This window comes from Mustela nivalis (assembly GCF_964662115.1).
Source record: "Mustela nivalis genome assembly, chromosome: Y".
Classification (NCBI taxonomy): Eukaryota; Metazoa; Chordata; class Mammalia; order Carnivora; family Mustelidae; genus Mustela; species Mustela nivalis.
The window spans coordinates 31,052,456-31,074,582 of record NC_139041.1 but is presented as its reverse complement, the minus strand read 5'-3'; the positions used below and the strand labels follow the sequence as shown (position 1 = coordinate 31,074,582).

At 58.4% G+C, this 22,127-nt stretch overlaps 1 protein-coding gene across 5 annotated transcripts in view; it reads left to right on the top strand.

Annotated features, from left to right (window-relative positions):
• Positions 1–22,127, top strand: part of LOC309856868 (F-box-like/WD repeat-containing protein TBL1X) — a 201,641-nt gene that overhangs the window by 30,089 nt on the left and 149,425 nt on the right. The window contains exon 1 of one of the 5 annotated variants that reach the window (XM_082718649.1): positions 11,693–11,803. The exons of the other annotated variants lie outside the window; for them this stretch is intronic. The gene's annotated coding sequence lies outside the window, so the exon portion shown is untranslated. Of the gene's footprint in view, positions 1–11,692; positions 11,804–22,127 lie in introns of those variants that run through there. 5 annotated transcript variants of the gene reach the window in all.

Here is a 22,127-nt window from a genome sequence, read left to right as displayed (position 1 = left end):
GCCGAGTCCGAGTTTGGCGGGGACAGTCTTCCAGCCCCCGGGTGCGTGACCGCGTTCCGGTACATTCTCTGGTGCCGGCTTCCGTACAAGGGTGACAACTGCTCCTTGCCTGACCCTCCGTGGTTCTGCACGGTTGCTTCTCTTAAGGCTTCGGCGCGGGTGACAGCTCGCGAGGGACGTGGCACTCGCTGTGTCACGCCCAACGTAGCTGGTCTCCGCCCTCGGGCGCCCCGCAGACGCCCCCACAGACACTGGAGACGCACAGCCCCGCGCTCTGCACTGGTCCCAGTGAGCCGTTCCACTCACCTGTTTTTTGTGGCCGATTGGCGTCTCAGTCACGTTCGCGGGCTTGACGAGACCATTGTTGACCAGCTTTGTTCCTGGGAGAAAAGCATTTCTGAGTGAGGAACTCTCGAAGGTTTGGACTCCGTCCCGTTCGTGATTGGGAGGCTGCTTGCATTTCCAGCTTTCGTCGTTGGACTTGCTTGTGATGCCCGTCGCAGGGAGGCAGAGGCTGTGACAGCTCCGGTACCTTCCGCGAGGGGCTGTCCTGCCGGGCGTGATCTTGGAGGCTCTTGCTTGGCCTCTCAGAGCCCGGTCGGCCTGTGCTCCTGGCGTCCGGCTGCCCTGGCTGGGGAGCGGCCGGCCGGCAGGGGTGGCGGGGGAAGGGATGAAACGTTAGCTCGAACCGAACACCAGCGGGACAGCCCAGGTAATTTTTCATACTAACCTACTTCACGTGATGCCAGACCGCGGCAGAATGGAAAATCTCTGGTCTGTCCTGCCCTTCTCTGGCGAGGTCTGAAAATAAGTCAGTGGGAGATGGGCCGTTTGATCTCCTGGGCCTGGGAGACGTCTGGCCGAGCAGAGGCGGGAAGGCACTGGGTGTTCTTCCGCGGGCCTCCGGGCGGCTGGACTTGGCGGATGGGGCCGGTGACTAGAGCCGTCCCTCGCCAGCAGACCGCCTCGTCTGTCCCCGGTTTCCACTGCTTCAGCTTCTCCCAGCGCTGTCTCCCCGCACCCTCCTTCCCGCACGCCCAGGCCGGGATGTGTGCACGGACGGTCCCGGCAGGACCGTGGGGCGCTCTGAGGCCGCAGGCTGCCCTGCTCGACTGGAGCCATTCCTGCGGGGCCTCCTGCTACAGAGTAGGGAGCACACGCTCCGATCCCCGGAGGGTCTGCGGTGTAGATGGACAGCACACCTGCGGACCGCAAGGTCGTTTGCAGCGCAGCGTGCCCCGTGCCCGGCCCTTCCGGAGTGGTGGCTGAGCTCGGAGGAGGGGGCCTGGTGCCGGTGGCCGGGAGGGGGCGCGTCCTCCCGAGAGAGGAGAGAGCCGAGAGACTGATTCCTCTGCAAAGCGGGGGGTGGGGGATGGGGGGGTTCCTGACTCAAAGCGGATGCCCAACACCAGCTCGGCTTTCCGACTGCACTTGGGAACAGACGGGCTGTGCCGGGGCAGGTGGTGGCCGTGGCCAGTTCTCCTCTTGCCTCACGCCGACCCTGATCTCCGCCGCAGCTTCCGATCTGAGTGGCCTGCGTTTAACCCCTTTGGATGAGTTGGTGTCTGGAGGAGGTTGTTGGCTCTGTACCTGGGCTGCTGCTTAAACACCAGGGGACCAGGCGGACGCGGAGGCAGAGCAGGACCGCGTGAGGCTGGGTGACCCTCGCCGCTGTCCAGTCTAGCTGTCGTCCCCGACGGAAATGTCGCATCTCTGCACCTCCTGGACGGCCTGCGCACTTGCCGGCCGGTCTCCCGTGGGATTCTCGTGGCTTATCCAGCGTGTGAGGACAGTCTGTCCGCAGACTCCGGGTCCAGGTGGGGAGGCTGAAGGGACCACGACCACGTGGGGACAGAGAACCGGCGTGGAGCAGAGACGAGCCAGTGCCCGTGGCCCTGCGAACCAGAGCGGGGCTCCCCGTGTTGCAGCCGCCCCGCTTCCTGCTGCTGGCTGGTTCTGCTGTGAAGCCCGGGCGGTCCGGGACAGGGGTTTCTCCTGACGCTGAGGCGGGCACCCGGTCTGCACCTTGGGCGTCCGTGGGGACTTGTGCGGAGGCTGCGTCTGCCGGACAGCAGCGTGCGGGCCAGGGCGGCCTCCTCGGGTTCCGGGAGCAGTGGGGGGCTCCACGTGGGGACACGGCCTCCCCCACGTCCCCACGGCTCGGCCCCGTCTCCCGACCGGCGACTCTCATCACAACCAGTGTCGTGTCTGGTGATGTTCAGCCTCAAGGAGGGAAGAGATGATCTCGGAGTTTCTGCTGGGAGTGAGCGTGCCCGAGCGCTCCGGAAATGTGGCTGTCATTGTGGGAGCTCAGCAGGGTTCCCACCGCGTGGGAGGGATTAAAGACCGCCGCTTCCGCGAGGAAAGAGTCGTCTCCCCGCCGAGGGCCATACACGCGTCACTTGCCTTGAAACAAACAGCTCGACGGAGGGAATCAACAAAGCCCTTTGCTCGGTCTCCTGCCCTGTTTCCTTTCCCTGCGCATCACTGGTCTCCGACGAGAGTCGCGTGCTCACTGCCTTGACGCTCTCACCCCTGCACGCTGGACCCCTTGCAGTCTAGCCTGGCCCCTCTTGGAAGACACCGTCCTTCCAGATGCCTGTGGCCGTGGGATCCTGCGACGGCACCTGTGCCCCACCCGGCCCCGCCCTGCCTCCCCCACTCCCCTGCCTCTCCCTCTGGCTGCTGCGGGGACCTCCCCACACCTACTACGTGCCAGCGGCTGAGCACCCGGCGTGCGGACAGACACTGAACAGTTCGCACGAGGAAACGCCGTGTTCGGACTCCTCGTGCCCCACGCTTGGAACGGTCTGGCTTCCGTATTTGCCCTGTTCGCGTAGACCAGGATCCTGAACCTTCATTTTCATGCTTGGACCCGCCTGACCTGTGCATTCGTGCTGTGGAGCCTAGTCAGAATCACACTTTTTTAAAAAAAGATTTTATTTATTTATTTGACAGTCAGAGATCACAAGTAGGCAGAGAGGCAGGCAGAGAGAGAGAGGGAAGCAGGCTCCCCGCTGAGCAGAGAGCCCGATGCGGGGTTCGATCCCAGGACCCTGAGATCATGACCCAAGCCAAAGGCAGAGGCTTAACCCACAGAGCCCCCGAGGTGCCCCAGAATCCCATTTTCAAATGCATTTCAAAAACTCGGCTTGCAGAGGAAGTAATTAAAAGCACAATCTTCACAATATTAAAACCAAAATTTGTTCGTTTAATAGGAGTATGTGCCCCCACCCCCCCGTTCCGTTTCTCATTGTGGTAAATTGTAAAGCAGGTAAAATGAGCGTCTTCACCGTTTTCCAGGGTCTGGTTCAGCAGCAGCAAGTCCGTTGTCCGTGTTGTCAACCTCCGCACGGCCCACGTCCCCAGCTTCGCGTCCCACCGCCCCGGGCTCGTGACCGCGGCCAGATTCGAGAGGCTCCACGGACGGAAGCCCCCGCGCGCCCCAAGTCAAGTGCTTGGACGGGCCATGATGCTCTTTTCTGTCTTTACTTGCTTTTGTGCGGAGAAAACAAGTTTTCCTAGAAAGGTTTTGGGTTTAAACAAGGCTAACACCGAATGAAGGACACGGTGTCGTAGATTTATTTTTCCTCGTTCGGCTGAGAGGATCGAACGCTTCAGCATTTGGTGATGTGCGCGGAGACGCTCCTGCCTGTCTTTTCCTCCTGGTCGTGTTCCTGGTGTCAGGACAGGACCAACGGGTGCGGCCCCGGGCCGCAGTTCACAATGGTGGTGAGAGAGAGCGCGCGCGTGCATGCTGGCGAACACAGTCTCTTTATCAGACCTGGTGCCCCCCCGGCCAGAAGTCTGGTTCCGTGCGCTGGAGTGAACGTCCCTCCACTCATTTTGGGGCAGGAGGCGGACAGGAGATGGAAACAAGCAAACAAACAGCAGAGTCGGTGGCATTTCTTCTGGCGGAGATGAAACCTGCATTTTCCCTCGTGGTTTTGAACCCGCCCACGCCGGAGGCCGACCTCCGAAGGGATCAGAGTGCAGCTGGGGTAGATCCTGCGGACGGTTGGGTCTGGTGTTTGCCTTTCGTTGATGTGCAAACGGCAGGAGGGAGCGGGGTGGGGGGTGGGGGGTCGTCGTTGGCCGCAGAGCACGGCCACGGCCAACGACGGCGCTCCAGGGTTCAGAGCCCGGGGCGGGCTCGTCTACACCGGTGGGTAGCCCTCGCATGCGGAGGGTCAGATGGGAGCTGCGGTAGCCTGTCCTGGTGGGGCCGTGTTCGGGGCCTCCCTTGAGCCCTGCCTGGTGCTAAGGCAGCCCTAGGTGCTCTGTCAACATGTGAGCGTGTGGCACCATCCCAGGAAAATTCCACTTCCGGCCCCTGGAATTTGAATTTCCTGTAATTTTCTTGTGTCCTGAAAGGTTAGTCCTCTTGATTTGTTTTCTCACCAACCATTTCAAAAACTGTAAAAAACAGAACAACAAAAAGCCATCTTAGCCTGTGGGCTGTGTGGATTGGGTGATGGGCTGGATCTGCCCCACGGGCCGTGGTCTGCTGCCCTCCGGTCTGTGGCGTGTGGACTGTACAGATCTGGGTTCTTGAGAGGGCACGTGGCAGCGTCTGGGGGGCTCAGACTGTTAAGCGTCTTCCTTTAGCTCAGGTCATGATCCCAGAGTCCTGAGGTTGAGTCCCACATCCGGCTCTCTGTTCAGCGGGAGGCCTGCTTCCCCTTCTCCCGCTCTTGTGTTCCCTGTCTCGCTGCGTCTCTCTGTCAAGTAGATAAAGAAAATCTTTGAAAATAATAACAAAAATAAAAATAGTGCACGTGGCTCCTGGTTCTTTCTCACAGCGTTCTCTGTTTTCTAGACGTGCGTCGCATTCCTGGACCTTGTCCAGAGATGGTGGGTTTCCCTTCACTCGTGTTGTGGGAGCACTCTGGCATTTCTGTTTGGTTCTGTGTCTCTCTTGGTCCTTGGATTAATTTGTTCAGTGACCGCTGCTTTGTAGCTAAATCCGTGCACACCACCCCAGCTTGGTGGTGGTGAGTATCGGGGCCAATGAGAGTTGCTTCCTGTCTTTCTGCAGTTGGTAGACCAGTGGGCGGTAGGTACTGAAGGATATTTGCAGATCAGTGATGTTTGCAGATCCTAACGTTTGCAGACTCAGGTGGTTTCCTGGCGTTGGGGGAGCTGCCCTGCTCTGGAGGTTACACGGGCCCTTCCAGAGGATGGAACCAGAGAGAGCCACGACCTGGAGATTGGGGGTTGCTTATCATGGGCCAGGAGCCGGCGAGCCATCCGAGGCAGCCCCCGATTGAGAAGTGGGAGGGGCACGCTTCCCTGCACGATCTCCATGGTTCGGGTGGAATCTTAGCCAAAGTTCAGGTTTTTGAAGAATGACCAGTTCAGACCCCCTCTGAAGAAGCGATCCCTTTTCAGAGATACCATCGTTTATTTTTCTTTGGGGAGAGGAATTAGTTATCAAAAAGAAGCAGAGACACATTAGCCCATATGTAGTCGCTGATTCTAACTCTGCATTAAACATTTTTTTTGGATATGTTGGTTCATCTTTGTCCGGGTCAGCAAAGTTGTATAAAGGGCCAGATGGTCCGTAGTTTGGTCTTCCAGGACCGTATGGGATGTGGACACCATATAAGCAAAGCAGTCATTGATTACTTGTAAATATATTCATTGATTTCATGTAAATATATTCACGGTCGAGCTGCCGATCACCCAGCCCTTGTGGTCTTCCCTGTGAGGCTGTGTATGCCTCGAACGACATCCTCCCCGTCCCTCCCTGCAGCCCCTGGCAGCCCCTGCAGGGAGGGGAACCACACAGTGTTCGGCCTTCATGACTGGCCTCCTTTCCTCTTCCTCCCGTCGGCAAGGTTACTTCATGTGGGAGCGGGTCTTGGGACTTCCTTGCTCCTGGACGGCTGAACCCTGCTCTGTGGCACGTGGAGATCTGTGGGGAAGTATTTGGAAAGTAAATTTTCTTGGGTTACTTGGAGTCCTCTCTAGCTCACGTAGTTGGCCAGGAGTTTTCCTTGTTGCAGGCAGTCCTGGGGGCACACAGGCTTTCCCTTAATGCCTTGTCCTGAGCCTGGACCTCATGAGATCATGAAATACAAACGGTCGGGCGTCCGCATCTTGGACGAAGCGGGGCGTCTGTCCCGGGCAAGGAGAGGGAGGCTAGAGAACACGGTGCAAGCTGGGAAGCGACCCCCATCCTGAGTGGGTCCCTCAGAGCAGAGTCTTGGGAATGAGGAGAAGCTCACAGGAAGCGTGGGCCGAGGGCTCTTGGGGTCAGCACCTGTTGGGGCTGGGGGAGGCCAGACTGGGCGGGAGAAGCCGGGCTGCCCTGAAGGACCAGGGCCCAGGGGGTGGCCCAGAGGAGCTGTCCTGACTCTAGTGTCGGGGCCTTTCCCAGCCCCACCCACTGGGGCCAGGCTTCAGGGGGATAGAGCTCTTGGCACTTGGGGGGTGTGAGAATGCTGGGAAGGGTGGGGGGGGGTCTTGGCAGGGCGGGTTGCTGATCGCTTGGGAAAGAACGGAGTCCGTTTCCTGATGGTTTCCCGGTTTATGTCCGTGTTCGAGTGCTTAGAACTAGGCACCAGGGCGGCGCGGGAACAACACTGGGTCCCGCTCTGGGTCTGGACAAAGCTCTCCCATGGCCCGTGTTTGAAAATCCCGTGTTAGGAAGCAGCCACACCCTGTTTCCTCCGCACCCGGCAGTCGGAGACGGTGCGCCCCACGGAGCAGAGCCGTTTATTCTCCGACACGGCAGGCGCTCCTCTCTCTGGGGGCCGCATCGCAGTCTTCAGGCGTCCGGACGTCGGAGGCCTTGGGGACGGCCACGCTCTGCGTTTGCCTGCGGTGCTGGAGCTCGGGCTCCTGGAAGGAAGTGCCCGGATGGTGCGCAGATAGAGCGTGGAGCCCGGGACGCTGCGCGGGATGCTCGCGGGACGCGCGCAGGTGGAGCCGGGACGCTGCGTGTGACGTCCGCGGGTGGCACCTGCAGAGTAGGGTCGCTGCGTCTGACGTTCTCAGGTGCCACCTGCGGAACGGGGGTCGCTGCGTGTGACGTTTGCAGGTGGCACACGCGGATGGCATCGCTGCGTCTGACGTTCTCAGGTGCCACCTGCGGAATGGGGGTCACTGCGTGTGACGTTTGCAGGTGGCACACGCGGATGGCATCGCTGCGTGTGATGTTTGCAGGTGGTGCATGCGGATGGCGTCTGACGTTCTCAGGTGTCTCCCGCGGAATGGGGTCGCTGCGAGTGACGTCTGCAGGTGGTGCATGTGGAGGGACGTCCCTGCATGTGACGTTCACAGGTGGCACCCGCAGAATGGGGACACGATGTCCGCAGGTGATGCGCGCAGAGAGTCGTCATTGCGTGTGACGGTCTTCGGTGGCGCCGGTGGTGGTGCACACAGAGTGGTATCACTGCGTGTGACGTTGTCAGGTGGTGCCCACAGAGTGGGCAGTGTCTGACATCTGCAGGTGGTGCCCGTGTGGCGGGGTCGCTGTGTGTGACGTCTGCAGGTGGCGCCTGCGGAGTGGGAATGCTGCGTCTAACGTACACAGGTAGTGCATGTGGAGTGGCGTCACTGCGTGTGAAGTCCGCAGGTGGTGCATGCAGAGTGGGGACACTGTGATGTTCGCAGGTGGTGTGCGGGGAGTGCATTTTGCTGCCTGTGATGTGTACAAGTGGCGCCATTGCGTGTGACGTCCTCATATGGAGCCCGCGTAGTGGGGACGCTGCGAGTGGCATCACTTCGTGTGACGTCCTTAGGTGGTGCCGGTGGAGTGGGTCGCTGCGTGTGATGTCTGCAGGTGGCGCATGCGGAGTGGGGATGCTACGAGTGACGTCTGCAGGTGGCGCATGCGGAGTGGGGATGCTACGAGTGACGTCTGCAGGTGGCGCATGCGGAGTGGGGATGCTGTGTGTGACGTTCTCAGGTGGCGCCCGCAGAGTGGGGACGCTGCCTCTGACGTCCGCAGGTGGTGCTCGTGTGGTGGGGTCGCTGTGTGTGACGCCTGCAGGTAGCACATGCGGATGGGGATGCTGCGTGTAACGTCCTCAGGTGGTGCCCACTGATTGGGGTCGCTCCGTGTGCCATCTTCAGGTGCGGCGCGTAGAACGGGGACGTTGCGTCTGACGTCAGCAGGTCACACGCGGATTGGGTCGCTGCGTGTGACGTCTGTAGGTGGCGCACGCGCAGTGGGGGTCGCTGTGTGTGACGTCAGTAGGTGGCGCCCGCAGAGTTGGACCGCTGCGTGTTACGTTCGGAGTGGGGACGCTGCGTGTGACGTCCTCTGGTGGCACTCACGCAGATGGGGTCGCTGCGGGCGCCGTCCACAGGTCCTTCGCGTGGAGTGGGGTCGCTGCTTGTGACATGTACAGGAGGCGCACGGCGAGTGGGGATGCTGTGTGATGTCCACAGGTGGCGGGCGGGGAGTGGGGTCACTGCCTGTGACACTACGTGGGACGCTGGCGGGACGCCTTCAGGGGGGTGCGCGGCGTAGCGACCCTGTGCGGGAGGCTGGCAGGAGGCCCGCAGGTCGGGGGCGGGTGTCCGTGTGCCTCAGCCGGGTGTCCGCGTGCCTCAGCCGGGTGTCCGCGTGCCTCAGCCGGTGTCCGCGTGCCTCAGCCGGGTGTCCGCGTGCCTCAGCCGGGTGTCCGCGTGCCTCAGCCGGGTGTCCGCGTGCCTCAGCCGGTGTCCGCGTGCCTCAGCCGGGTGTCCGCGTGCCTCAGCCGGGTGTCCGCGTGCCTCAGCCGGTGTCCGCGTGCCTCAGCCGGTGTCCGCGTGCCTCAGCCGGGTGTCCGCGTGCCTCAGCCGGTGTCCGCGTGCCTCAGCCGGGTGTCCGCATGCCTCAGCCGGGTGTCCGCGTGCCTCAGCCGGGTGTCCGCGTGCCTCAGCCGGTGTCCGCGTGCCTCAGCCGGTGTCCGTGTGCCTCAGCCAGAGCCGCCCTGGTTGGCGGGGCTGCGCGCTGCCCCTGCCCCGCCCTCTGGCCGAGCGCGACTAGCGGGAAGCGGGTCGGAGGCTCGGAGGGGAGCCCGGCAGGGAATCTGCTGCCAGGTGCGCCCCCTTGTCCAAACCCGGGGGACGGCTTCGGGTCAGCGACGCACCGCGTGAGGAGCGTCACAGCCCGCGACGGAGAAGACCCGGTGGGTGTGGGTGTGGGGGCGGCTGGGACGTCCTCCTTGCGCAGCGAGAACCGCCGCGTGAAGAACCGCGGGCGCAAGCGTCGGGTCGGTGGGGACGCGTTTCTCGGGGATCGTGTGTTCGCGCGCCGGAGGCGGTTTTCCCGGAGCGCTGGCTCTGCTCGCCTTTCCCTCCCTCTTGTCGAGGGCAGCGGCCCCTGGGTCCGCGGGGCATCGTGCGGGACAGCAAAGCCCGGAAGACTTGCTGTCGTGACGGCTTTTCTTTTCTGTGGAGTTGGCCCGCTTCTCAGATATTGGCAGGAATTGGGAGTTTCCTTACAGTTTTGCCACCGCAATTTAAAAGCAATTAAAGCAAATTCGATTATTACATTCGAGATTATTTGTCTGGATAAATTATAGCTTAAAATTTAATTTATACTGAATCCTGCACTTTAATGAACAGGCCACATCACACATTCTTATGTTCCTATATTGTCCACAGCCTGAATGCGTAAAAACTGGGTTCTTTTTTTGAAACTACTGCGTGTTTCTTTTTAAATTGTTTTTCTTGCCTCTTCAAAATTATTTACATTTCTTCTTCAAAATGAGGTGAGAAAATGCTTTCGGCCTGTCAACGTGAAGGAATTGTATTTGTCTTTCTATTGTAAATTGTCACTTGTCTGGATTGACTTGAACCTGTGGAATCTTAAAATGTAGCAAGAGGAAGACATTTCCAGTTTTTTTTCCCCAAAGTACATATGTCTGAATGACACGGTTTACCTTTTGCTGTAACTGCTCTCTTCCGTGACAACTTTGGATGTGTTCGGTGAGAACGGGCTCTCTTTCCGGAGCGGAGCAGCCCACGTGAGGATCTGAAGGTCACTCCAGGTGAAAGCGTTTCCCCGAGGATGTTCGTCAGGCGGTACCAGGTCAGCGGCAGGTAATCCTGAAACAGCGATGGCTGTTGGTGTGGGGACGTGTCCCCGTGTTAGGGCAGAGGACGTGAGGTACAGGAGAGCCAGGACAGGGGTCAGCATCCTGCTGAGGCAGCCAGACATCCCTTTCCCCGGTCTTCCCCCATGTCCGGACGCCAGGTCCGAGGATCCGCACGTCTGAGCCGGCGCCGTGCCCTGAGTGCAGATATCGTGTGTCCTCTTCTCAGGATCTTCCACTCCTTGCAGGGCGTGCGGCCGTGTTCCCTGCTGTCCCCAAACATCTGTGGGGCATTCTGTAGGCCCAGCACACCCGATGGGTTCTCTGTTCCCTTCCCTTCTGTGCCCTGCTAGAACAGCGAGGCCTGTAGCCGGTGCCACTGATGTGGGCGTAGTAACAGCTTGGATTTCGCAAGCGTGCATGCGGATGGTCAGGATGCAAGGCTCTGGGCCTCAGTGGGGTTCTGGATCTTGACCGTGCTCTTCTGCCCCTGTAGGCCTCTCCATCAGCACGCCCACCTGTCGCCCCCCAGCAGTTAAAGTGCAGGACCTGACCGGCGTGGAACTCTGCTTTCTGTCTTTGCTGCAGGGAGCACACGGCTCTCTGCGGTCACTTCTCCACCAGGCTGCCGGCCGGAGTTTCTTAGCTTTACAGAGCCATGGGTTCCCGATCCCTACTTCGATAGGGGCAGGTTAATTGGCTTAGGGGCACCCCCCCGCCACCAGTTTAAAAAATGATCGCGTTTACCGAACGCTTGCGGCGTAGGAGGGTTTCGTGGGGAGCTGTGTGTTCACTCAGGGCATCCCACAGAGCATGTGCTGCAGGGTGCCCTTATGCACGTGGAAACGACCCGCAGAGAGAAGAGGCGCCATGGCCAAACACGTTCATTTTTCTCATTTAACAGGGCACAGAGACTCTGAGGGGAGGAGGCAGGATTGAGCAGGAGCCTCCTTGCCTTCTGCTTTTCTGGGCCGGGCACCGAACGTGGCAGAGTGTGCGGTAGCCGGCTTGGGGTGCTGCGAGGGAGTGCCACAGCCTGCGGGGCCAAGCAGACCTTTATTTCTGGCGGCCATGGAGGCTGGGAGTCAGGGACCCAGGAGTTAGCAGGGATGGTGGTGGTGGTGATGCTTTCTGCTGAAGCCAGTCTCCTTGGTGGTGTGTCCTCTCTCCGTTTGTGTGTCCTAGTCTTCTCTTAACGAAGACACCGGTCCTGCTGGGTTAGGACCTACGCCCGAGGACCTCCTTTTAAACGTAATTACTCTCTTGACGGCTCCGTTTCTAAGTACGCTCGCACTCTGAGGTCCTGGGGGTCAGGTATTCATGTCCGCAGTGGAGGGGACACTGGTGGCTCCTCACAGCGTAAAATGCCTAACAGTCACGTAGAATACATGAGTGCGGGTCTCTGTTCCGCAGCCTTTGGGGTGGTCTTCCTTCTTCCCTGCTTCCATCATCCTGCCTTCTTTCCTCTCCCCACCGGCGTTTCGAAAACCTTTCCCTCTGGTCCTTAAGTGTGTACAAATCGAATTCTAGGGACAGAAACACTATAGCTCAGAGGTATTCGTATATGAGGGAGATGCGCTAGGAGGACAGCTTTCGGGACCTTTCGTTTCCTTCTGAGTGAAAATTTTCAGAGAAATAACACACTTCTCCTTTTTCAGATGTTGAGAAAATGCTGCTTTTCATGTTCTGACCGCAAGGCGAATCCTCCGATTGTCTAGGATCCTCTGTGGACCTTCTAACCAGTTATTCGGGGGAGAGGAGACCTTAAGGTCAGGGTGATTTTTTTTTTTTTTAAATTTTTATTTAAATCACGAGTAGGCAGAGAGAGAGAGAGGAAGAAGCAGGCTCCCTGCTGAGCAGACAGCCTGATGTGGGGCTCGATCCCAGGAGATCATGACCTTAGCCGAAGGAAGAGGCTTAACCCAGTGAGCCACCCAGGCACCCCATGGTCAGGGTGATTTTTAAGGCAAACACGGACAGTCTCGCACACAGAAGACCCAAAGACCCAAACAAGACAGTTTGGTTTTTACATGATAGTTTGGAGCCGTTGAAGGTCAGGGATGCAGAGTTAGCAGGCCAGAAGGATCAAGGAGGCAGAGGTTCAGATCGGGACGCTGGCTCTGCCAGTGGGTGTCCTACTGGGCCTGATTTGACAGGAGAAGCACCCAGCGGGTCAGGTCGGGTGTTCTGAGTGCCGAGGTGCCAATGCTGGGGACGTGGAGGGAGTGTGTGGCTGGGCCAGGGGACTGCGGTGGCTGCCGGCAGTGAGTCTCGGGGAGGTGAGAGGAGGAGCCGGGTGGGAGCCTGTTGGCCAGCGCCGGGGTTTCTCAGACTCTCTTTTCTGCTCAGCTGTCTCGTTGAGCTCAACACTGGCCTGGGAGACGCCGAGGCAGACATGGCGGGTGACAGTTCGTGTTTTTTGTGCTGACGGTAGGTATTTCGTAGCAGAACCAAAGTCTGTAAAGTCATTGTCCTCCTCAGGTCGTCCCACGCGCCTCGTGGGGTCATGCTTCTCTCGTGTAAAATCTATTACGTTTCTTGTTAATCGGAGTACAGTTTCTGACCACATGTTATCACACAGGTTCCTTACGTGCTTTGTGCAAAACGGTTGGTTTCAGTGCGGGTCACGGTGCAGCGTGAGTCACACACAGTGACATGCACTTACTCTTAGCTCTTCTGGGCTTTGAAAGAAGCACATCTTTGAGGTGGGGGTCGTGGACCGTGTAGTCCGTTCATCTGAAGTGCACGACTCAATGGTTTTTAACATCCTGATGTTTTTTTTTGTTTTGCTTTTTTTTCTTCTCTCCTTTGTCGCTAACATCAATGCGGCGTCGTGATACCCGGAGTCCGTGTCGCGCGTGACTCCAGCGGCTGTCCCTGAGTAGGGTCCCCGGTTCCTGCCTTCACAGCACTTCTTGGCGCATTTTAAGCTGCTTCATGCTCCGTGCTCGGCAGAGGGTCGGGTGCTTGCTTGCACGCTGTTGTTCCCTGTTTCTAGGACTCCCTTTTCCAGAGGTGGGGCACGAGTTGGTGTCCTTCCACACCTCAGTATTGATGCTGACACGCTTCCAGACAGCGTCGCCCTTGAATTCTTAGCCCTGCTCCCTGCTGCGGGACCTCTGGAACCCTCGTCGTCTCCGGCGCTGTAGGGCCACCGCTCGCGAAAGGGCTTTGCTTGGCGTGCCGTGCCTGTGTGAGCCGCGCTGGTTCTGTTAGTCTCCGGGAGATGGAGGAGCCTCCCAGTCCTCTGTGAGGAAGTGGGGTCGCCCCGCGCTGGTGGAGCTCTGTTCTGTTCTGAGAGTGCAGGGGGCAGGTGAAGGGTGTGCATGACCTGCCTTCCCAGGAATGGGCTCAGAGACGTGCACGTGTGCCTCCGGGCGTGTGGAAAGAAGTGTGCGTTCCCCACGGGTGCAGGCAGCCTCAGGACTGCCCCGTGCACCTGATCGCCGCGAGGTCTGTGGGTATTTAAGCCACCAGGGCCCTCCCACGGGAGTCCCACGGACGCGGAGAGACACGGCGTGCAGCTCTGAGAAATGGTTCCGGTTTTGGGAAAGTGACCGTGCATTGTTTGATTTTGCCCCAGTGGTGTGACTCGGTCTGACGTCTCGTGAGAATTAATAGTGCGGGACAGTGTTCTTTGTATGCGACGTGTGTGAGGCCGTGTTTTGTGTCTGGTGTCACGCACTTCGTGAATTCTGTTGGGCTGCAAATAGCTCGCCTCTGCCGCTCTGTGTCCGGGAGCGCCTCTGTGCTGGTTACTGTGAGGGAACGTGTCCGGAGCGTTATCGCGGGCCGCGGAGGGTCATCGTGATGTAGTCCGAGGCCCCCTGGACACGGTGGTGGGAGCGTCTCCGCGACCGAGATCCGAGATCCGGGGAGTGAGGGGGGGTGCGTGGGCGTTGAAGGCCACGCTGCGTGTCCCCCCGGCTCTCCTCTGAGCGTCGCTCTTGCCGTGCAGTGGCTAGAAAGGGTTCGGCTGGACGTGGGCAGCGTGGGCGCTGCTGGCTCCCACGTCCTGCCACTAACACACGGTCGCCTCTTGCCTTTACACACTGGTGACCGGGGCACACAGGTCGTGGGATTCTTCTGTCCTGTGAGGACGCAAGCGCACACCTTCTTGTTTTTCAGGCAGCTTGTCAGCAGGTGTTACGGCGCCGATGGTGAGGTGGCCTGTGAAGCTGTCGCACCGTGGGCATAGTTTTGTGTTTGGTTTGTGTTTGGCTGGGCATTGGCCCGGAGCAGCTGCATCGGGTGGCAGTGCCCCGTGAAGCTACGTAAGTTGCATGTCGTATGTGCAGGTTGTGATCACGGGGAGCTTCCGTGAACGTGCCCGTACGTGGCGGCCGGCAGCTTCCTGAGCTCCGCCGTCCAATCCGAGCACCGTGAATCCTCGTAAGGTGAGGCGCGTCTGTCGTCGTGGTGAGTGGCCCGTCGCGGTGGAGCGTCCAACCTCCCCAGAAAGGGACCTGCGCTAACAGTGATGGGACGTGGAGGTCAGCGACTCCTGACTGAATTCTGGTGACAGAGACGGCATGTTCTCGCCGTTGGCTTGAAGCAGTGGCTTTAACTTTCTCTTCCGGTGGCCGGATGAGAGCCGTGTACATCCACAAATGGAAACTGATGTGCAGAGACTGTTCTGCAAAGATTTTGTGTTATTTTGAAAATTTCCAGAACAGTTTTGAGACTGTAAGTTAATGGTTGTTTCTCTTTGGGTCTTGACACAAGTACCGAGAGGTCAGTCCACTAATTCCTTTCAGAGTCACCAGCGACCTTTCACACGATCGTTCAGAACCTGGTTCCAGGAGCTGGCGTTTACTGAGCTCTTACATCGGGCAGTGCGCAGATGTTGGGGGTGGGGGTGCCTGAGGGATCTCGGTCGCTCCCCCGGAGGCAGCTGCTGTCTGGACAAGTCTGCGTGTGCCCGCGACAGGAACGTCCTGGCACTGCTGCTGGCGTGTCTGGAAGAACTCGGCGTTACCAGTGCATTCGGTTCCCCCGGCCGGTGCCTCCCTGTGCTGTGTTGGCACAGAGCGGGCACCTGCTAGGTCGTTGAGTGCGTGCACGGGTGACATGGACGTGACTATGGTCCATGGCTGCATCACGAAACGCTGCGGCTCTGTCGAGGATCCTTCATCCCTGACGTTTTGTCAATGGGGGCGGCCCGTGACGAGTCCCCACATACCGAGGCGTTCGGAGTCTTTTCAGGAGCCGTCGTCTTCAGGGGTTTGGGCAGCTGAGACGAAGAACCAGAAACTGGCAGAGGGCAGGGGAGGACTTAGGAGAAAGAGAACGTACTTTCTCCCATTTTTGGAGTCCGGACGCCCAGTGTCGTGGCCCAGGCAGATTTCGGGGTCCACTGATCCGGCTTCCTGGGTCACAGACCACCGTCTTCTGCTTGAGCCCTCATGCGGTGGCAGGGGCGAGGGAGCTCTCTGGGGAGCCTTTTGTACAGGCGCTGGTGCTGTTCTGAGGGCGCCGCCTCATTAACTGAGTTCCTCTCAGAGGCCCCACGCCTGGTGCCATTACACTGAGTGTCCGGTTTCAGCGTACGAAACTTGAGGGGACAGAAGCATCCAGTCCAGAGAGGTGACTCTGACGATGACTAGCCAGGCATTCCTGAGACAGCCCTGGCAGGCATGAGAAATGAACCCGGTTCTTGCACTTGCCGGTCCCGCGTGGGCTTGTGCGAACCTGATTTGGTGGTGGTTAGCGGGGATCAGGGTGAGGGCATGAGGACACCTCTGCAGTGTTGCTCCTGATGCGATCGTAAAGGACACGGGCCACTTCCTTAAGAAACGCTTGTCGAGAGTCTGTTGTATCAGGAAAAGGTAGCTCTGGGGCGATGCCACGCCACGCGACGGAAACTTGGGTCTGTGGGAGCACAGGATGGTCGCTTGAGCGGGACACGGAGATTTCTGGGAAGCTGGTGGTCAGGGAGGGAGGTCGCGTGTACACTTGGAGCCGGAGCGTGAGGGTCAGCAGCTTTCCCAGGTGACTCGTCGGCGTGAATGAGGCACGACAGAGCACACACTGGGCTGTTACGGGGCAGTGCTGAGACACGTTGGAAGGTGAACTGGGAGCTGGGACGCTCAGGGCCAGCCAAGGTCTCGAAGGGCTGCCCTTGGAGGACAGAACGTGCTCGGTGAGGGGAGACCACCGAGGTTTTTCTTGGATGGGGAGGAACACGTCAGAAATTACACCTGAGAAGGAACCATCAGAGAGGGACATGCACGTTAGAGTTCGCACATGATTAGATGGAGCTTGTGGCCTGTTCTCCTACGCTAAGAGCTAAGCGTGATTTTTAGTCTTTGAAGAGTTGCAGCGGTCGGTGGCTGCGCACGACGTGGACCGGTGTGATCGGCCCAGTCCGCGGTGTTTACAGTCCGTCCCTAACTGACACAGCCTGCTGGCCCTCGGTGGATTATGAAGCAGAGGACAACCTAAAAACCCATTTTTTCCCTTCGGTAAGAGGAAGCTGAGCCTGTTTGCAGAGCGAGGATGCTCGGGTTACAGGCACGGAGAGGCGAGAGGGGGAGGACGGGCCGCCAGACGCAGAGCCCGGAACGCGCAGGAGGACGGGACCGAGGAAGGGTGTCGGCGAGATTGACTTCGGGAAGGGAACCACGCTCGTTCCCTCCTTCGAGGTGATGAGAAGGAAAACGGGCATCGGAAACGAGCCCGTCAGTAGAAGAAGGAGAGGAGAGACGGGTCCGGAGAGTTCGCGCTGGGTGTAGGGTCGCCCGTGAGCAGGGCAGAACATGCTGGAGCTGGGGCCATCTAGGGCAGAATCCAGGGACACGCGGCGTTTGGATTCTGCGGGTGGGGTGTTGTGCGCCGTGCTGTGGTTCGTCGGCACCGTCCTGCGGATGTTCCGCTCCGAGGGTCTCGCTGGCAGCCGGTCCCGGCACGGGGACGAGTGGTGTTGAGGAATATTGCTGAGCGGACGAGTGAGTGCTGGATAGCTGCATCGGCCAGTTGGGCACGGGCACTGGACCTTTCAGTGGTGCCTCTCGGCCCCGTTTGTTAGCCGCGGGTAACTCCGTGAACTGCCGCCAGGCCAGCGCTGTCTGATGGGACTTTCTGTAGGGACCTTCTGTGCTACCCAGCATGGTGGGCCTCACGTGTGGCCGGTAAACACTTGAGATCGGTACGGCACGGGGGATGGAAGAACCGAGTTTTAGATTTTCTTCACCTTTTTTTTTCATTGTTCTAAAATATATACAGGTAACAATTTATCTTTTCAACCCTTTTAAATCGTCAGAGTTCTGCGGCTTAGGTGCCTTCACAGTGTTGTGCAGCCCTCACCATCATCTGCCTCTAGAACTTTCTCCTCTTTCCACACTGACCTGTCCCTGCTCTGCCCTCCGCCAGCCCTGGTCATCTCTCCGTCTGTTCCTGACTGACGACTCAGGGTGGCTTCTGGGAGGGGAGCCGTGCACTGGTGCCCGGTTTGTCTCCGTGCTGTGTTGGAGCGGGTGTCGAAATTTCTTGCTCTTTGCGGACGCGTGATATTCTGTCGAGTGTATCTGCCGCGTGGTCTCCATTCATCCCTCGACGCACACTTGGATTCTTTGCAGCTTTCCGCCGCTGTGAGTAATGCTGCGGCGTGAACACGGGTGTACATATGCTTGGAGTTGACGTTGGTTTCCAGAGGCCAGTGGCAGTTTGTGAGGCCAATGGGAGACGTGGGTGGCATGGGGGGACGTTGAGCATTGGAGGCTTAGGAAGGAACGTGATTCTCTGTGACCATGACCAAGCCCAAAAGATGCCGTTCGGAGGTGGTTAGTGTGTCTGAGTTCAGGGTCACAGGCGTTGGGGCCCATGGAGGGCACAGGATGCAGACTCGAGGACTTCATTAACTGTTCCCCGCTGGGGATGTTTGCGCTGTTTGATGTCCGGCCGTCCCATTAATGGTTGCAACGTAATGATTCATGGAGACTGGGGCTGAGACTTAATCTGTCTGGTTTCTTGTTGTTGGTTTTCCCTCCCTCAAAGGTCGGGCCGGCATTCGTGCTGCTCTCTCAGTTGTGATCATTTCAGCCTGGTTTTTGTAACTTTGCTTGCAGCAAAGTGTTGATGGGAGGGAGGCTCCAGTTCTGTGTCTCGTATCCGTTTCCGGGACGGTATGTGTGTTTGTGTTTTTCTGTTTGCGGGGTGTCTCTTGTGCAGAGCCCAGAGTGCCTTTATTTTCCGCCAGTGAGCCGGAGGTCTGCAGGACTGGCCCACAGTAAAGATGGTGGGGAAAGGTCGCACGACGTGGGGAGAAGCAGGGCCAGGGCACCTGCCCTTGGCCCCAGGCTAAGGCCAGGACAGTGGCGCCGGTTCAGCCAGAGTCGCAGGGGAACACGGTGCTCAGGCACCAGGAGGCTCGAGGAGTGGCTGACTGGTGAGGGTCACGGGGCCGAGAGACCCGGAGAATGCAGTGACCTTTCTGACTTCTCTCCTGCGGTGTGTGTTCCACTGGCTGCCAGGAGGAAAGGTCAGTTTTGTTTGGTGGCGAAAAGGAGTGTCTGGGCACCGTGTACTTGTTTAACGCACGGACATGTCCTGGTGACCTTCCCGGCAGAGGTCGTGGTAGCTCGTCATCCTCTTCACTGTGTTAGAGCAACGCTGGGCACGTGCTCGGTGCCAGGCAGGGCGTGGGGTCCACAGGGCCGGGGGTGTGGGGTGGAAGAGCACGAGCGAGAGCCAGGCCCGAGTGCACCGTATAGGAGCTGCCCTGGGTGGCCCCGGGGTCATGGGAGTGAGGCGTGCCGGAGCCTGCCGGGTCCTGCCAGCCAGGCTTCCTGATGCCCTCGGGCCACGTTGGAATTTGTTCTCTGGGCAGGAGAGACGCCGTCCTCTGGGGGGTGGACACGAGCCAGAGGGCAGGGGTGAGCCGGGGAGGCCCAGCTGTGGCGCTGGCCTCTTCTCGCCTCGGAGGTGGAAATCTTCCTGCTGCTTTCGTCCTCGGAAGTGCAGCGAACCTTTCATGGTGGTCAGACTGCGACACTTGGGGCTCATTCAGAGACGCTTGGAGCCACGGAGGGAAGTGACACCGGAGGCGATTTCTGTTCCTTTCAAAGACGTGCTCTTCTAGAAACAGCAAACTGTTTCATATTAAACCATCCAAGACCGAGTTAATCAGAGTCTCAGTTAATGGACTAAGCCGTGTTGTTTTTCCCACAGTTTTTAATCAGGACGGAGTTGGGATGGATATTTTCCTGCGTTCATGGACACTTGGGTGTTCGTGGGAAATCCTGCGACGTAGAGTCGAGCCCCAGGGAAAGTTGCTGTTCGCCGCCTCCTCTGTAGGCCTCTCTCATTGTGCTTTAAAGGACATCACGTGCTTTTTCTACCCGTTGAATTCATTGTGAGTGGGGCATTAGTCTTTTCCCAGTTTCTAATGTTGCTTTTTCTTTCTAGTCCCACTAAAGGCAGAATGGACTTGTTGCTATAGGCGCTCGCGGCAAACAAAGGGCATTCCCTTCACCCTCGTAAAGAAGGAGCTTGGGAAGCAGGCGACAGGAGAACAAAGCAAAACCAAACAAAAGCCAAAATGTGTTTGGTGGGATTTAGCGGTAATTAAGTGCATTAGCTCAATATTGTGGAAACAAACGATCAGAAGGCCGGGGTGGTGCAACCCCTCCATGCGTGGGTTCTTCAGTCATGAGATGTGGAGCACCTCATGTGGGAAAGTCGGGGCGTCCGGCTCGAGCTCCTGGGACTGGAGTTGGCGATTCAGTTCTTGTTCTCTGGTGAGAGAACCAGATTTCTGCCGCTTTGCTTGTTGGCGAGGAGCTCGCATGCGGCCCACGGATGGAGAGGCGCCCAGGGGTCCGTATTGTGCGGGACCCTTGCCTTAGGAGGAAGGGAGGACAAGTCCAGAAGGAGGTGCGGCATTTCTTCACGGGTCAGCGTTTGTTCTCTGGGTCTGTGCCTCTGTTTAGCTGTGCGTGCGTTTATTTTTGTGGTAGTACATGCTGTTTAGGTCGTAGAAAATTCTTGACAAGAGTAGCGAGGGTATGAGAAAGTACGGCCCTCCTTCTCTCTTCGCTGGCAGAGTGACCACGGTGGATGGTCTGCTGGGCATTTTTCCAGGTGTTTCATGGGCCGTTAGAGGCATGAGTGTGTGTGTGCACGCGTGTGCACGTACATGTGCACATAGACATTCCGCACAGCTAGGTTCTGAAACAGAATACAAGCCGTAGGTACGGTGACGTGCGTGTGCGCACACACGTCTCGGACACTTTGATTTACCAGTAGACGCTCATCCCCGTGTAGATCAGGTGAGTGTCCGTTAGGGTTCTTGGTTTTTTTTTTTTTTTCCCCAATTCAGTTACTTATTTATAATTTTTTTCTTGGTACATCAGAATGTCTTTATTTTTGTAATTTTTACTTACTTCTGAGAGCAAGCGAGCGCATGTGCCTGCATGTACGCTGGGGGAGGGGCAGAGGGAGAAGCAGGCTCCCCGCGGAGCAGAGAGCCTGATGCGGGGCTCCATCCCAGGACCCCGGGATCATGACTTGCACTGAGGGCAGTCGCTTTACCCACGGAGCCCCCCAGGCGCCCCAGGTTCTTGGTTGTAATCAGAAGCAGTTTCTGGCTGACTTGAGCTGACAGAGCTCGGTGGAACGGACGGAGGCTGGGGAGCTGCAGGAATCAGGGAAGCAGGAAGCAGGTCGCGCAGCAGTGGTCACTGTGGCAGGAAGAGCGTGGCCGGGATCCCATCACTGCGGTGTGATCGAGACCCCGAAGGAAATGCCAGAGACGTCTCTGCCCTGGTGTCCGTCCCTGCAGATTCAGAGTGGGCGCAGACGTGTGTGTGCGCGGGACGGGTGCGCGTGGCCGCTGGGCCGAACCGAACTCACGCGCCCACCTGTGCGCCGGAGCGGGGGCCAACGAGAGAGGAGTCTGGTCACTGTGGGGAGTGTCTTCCCCGTGGGAACGGCCTCACCGGCTGTGTGTTTGCTCACTGGGTGTCTGTTTGCAGGTTGAGGGAGCAGCTAGCTGTAACCTCTGCAGTTAGCGGGTATCAGCCGGGTGCCTGGGCGGCCCGGTCGGTTGTGGGCTCGACCCCGTGTCGCGCTCCTTGCTCGGTGGGGAGTCTGCCTGGGGATTGGCTGCCTCTCTCTCTGTCCTTCCCCAGCTGCATGCTCACAGTCTCTCTCTCTCCCTCTGACATAAATCAATTTTTTAAAAAAGTAAGCATGTATCAGCACCAGCCTCACACTCTGGGAGAATAACATTTGTGATGGAAAGAACTGCCCGGCATGCCCGCATGGTTTTTCCCTTTCCGTAAGCCGTTCTTCTTCGGTCACCCGTGTCTGTGACGGAGGCTTTGTGAGGTCATTTCCTGTGGAGGAAATGGGTCATCCAGGGTTCCCCGTGGCCAGGCATCCTCTTCTTGCCGTAGTTGGGGTGCTTTGCAACCTGTTAGGGGAATGGCATGTGGACTGTGGGCTTGTTCCATTTTGGAGAACCGCTCGTATTTTATTTCACAAATGTTGAAAATTGACGAGTGCTTTAGGAGCTGATAAAACTTCCGGGGAGGCTTTTCCACACCCTGGCTTCTGGCTCCCATCATCGCTCACCATCATTGTCCTCTGCCCTCACGTGGCTCGTATCCCGGTGTGCCGTCTGGCACCGGCCATGGCGTCCTGACCTTGGGTGGTATGTCCTGGGCAGGAGCGTTCCTGGGCCCCCAGCTCGTGATGACACAGCTGTACGGGGTGCTCGGGATCGCGTCGCTGAACCCCACGAAGCCAGAACAGAGTGCGTCGCCACAGCTCTGTTTCCCTTTTGTCCCCTTCTGTGGGGTAGACCGTGGAGGAAGTGGACTTAACTGCGGACTGCTGTCATTTTCAATGGCTTTTGCAAATTTTTATAGTCAAGGGAACTTGTAAACACTTTGTTCCTAAGACCTTGGAAGAGGCGAGAGCAAGACGGTCTGGGACTTCCTTAGTGCAACGTCCGTTCCCCTCTGTTCTCAGGGGTGCCTGCCACATGGAGAAGGAAAGGCGCTCCCCCATAAAGGAATGGGGGTACGAGTAGGAAGCGGGACAGACGAGGGGCGGTTAAAAGCTCATCAGTGTTCGCTGTGCCGGACTGTA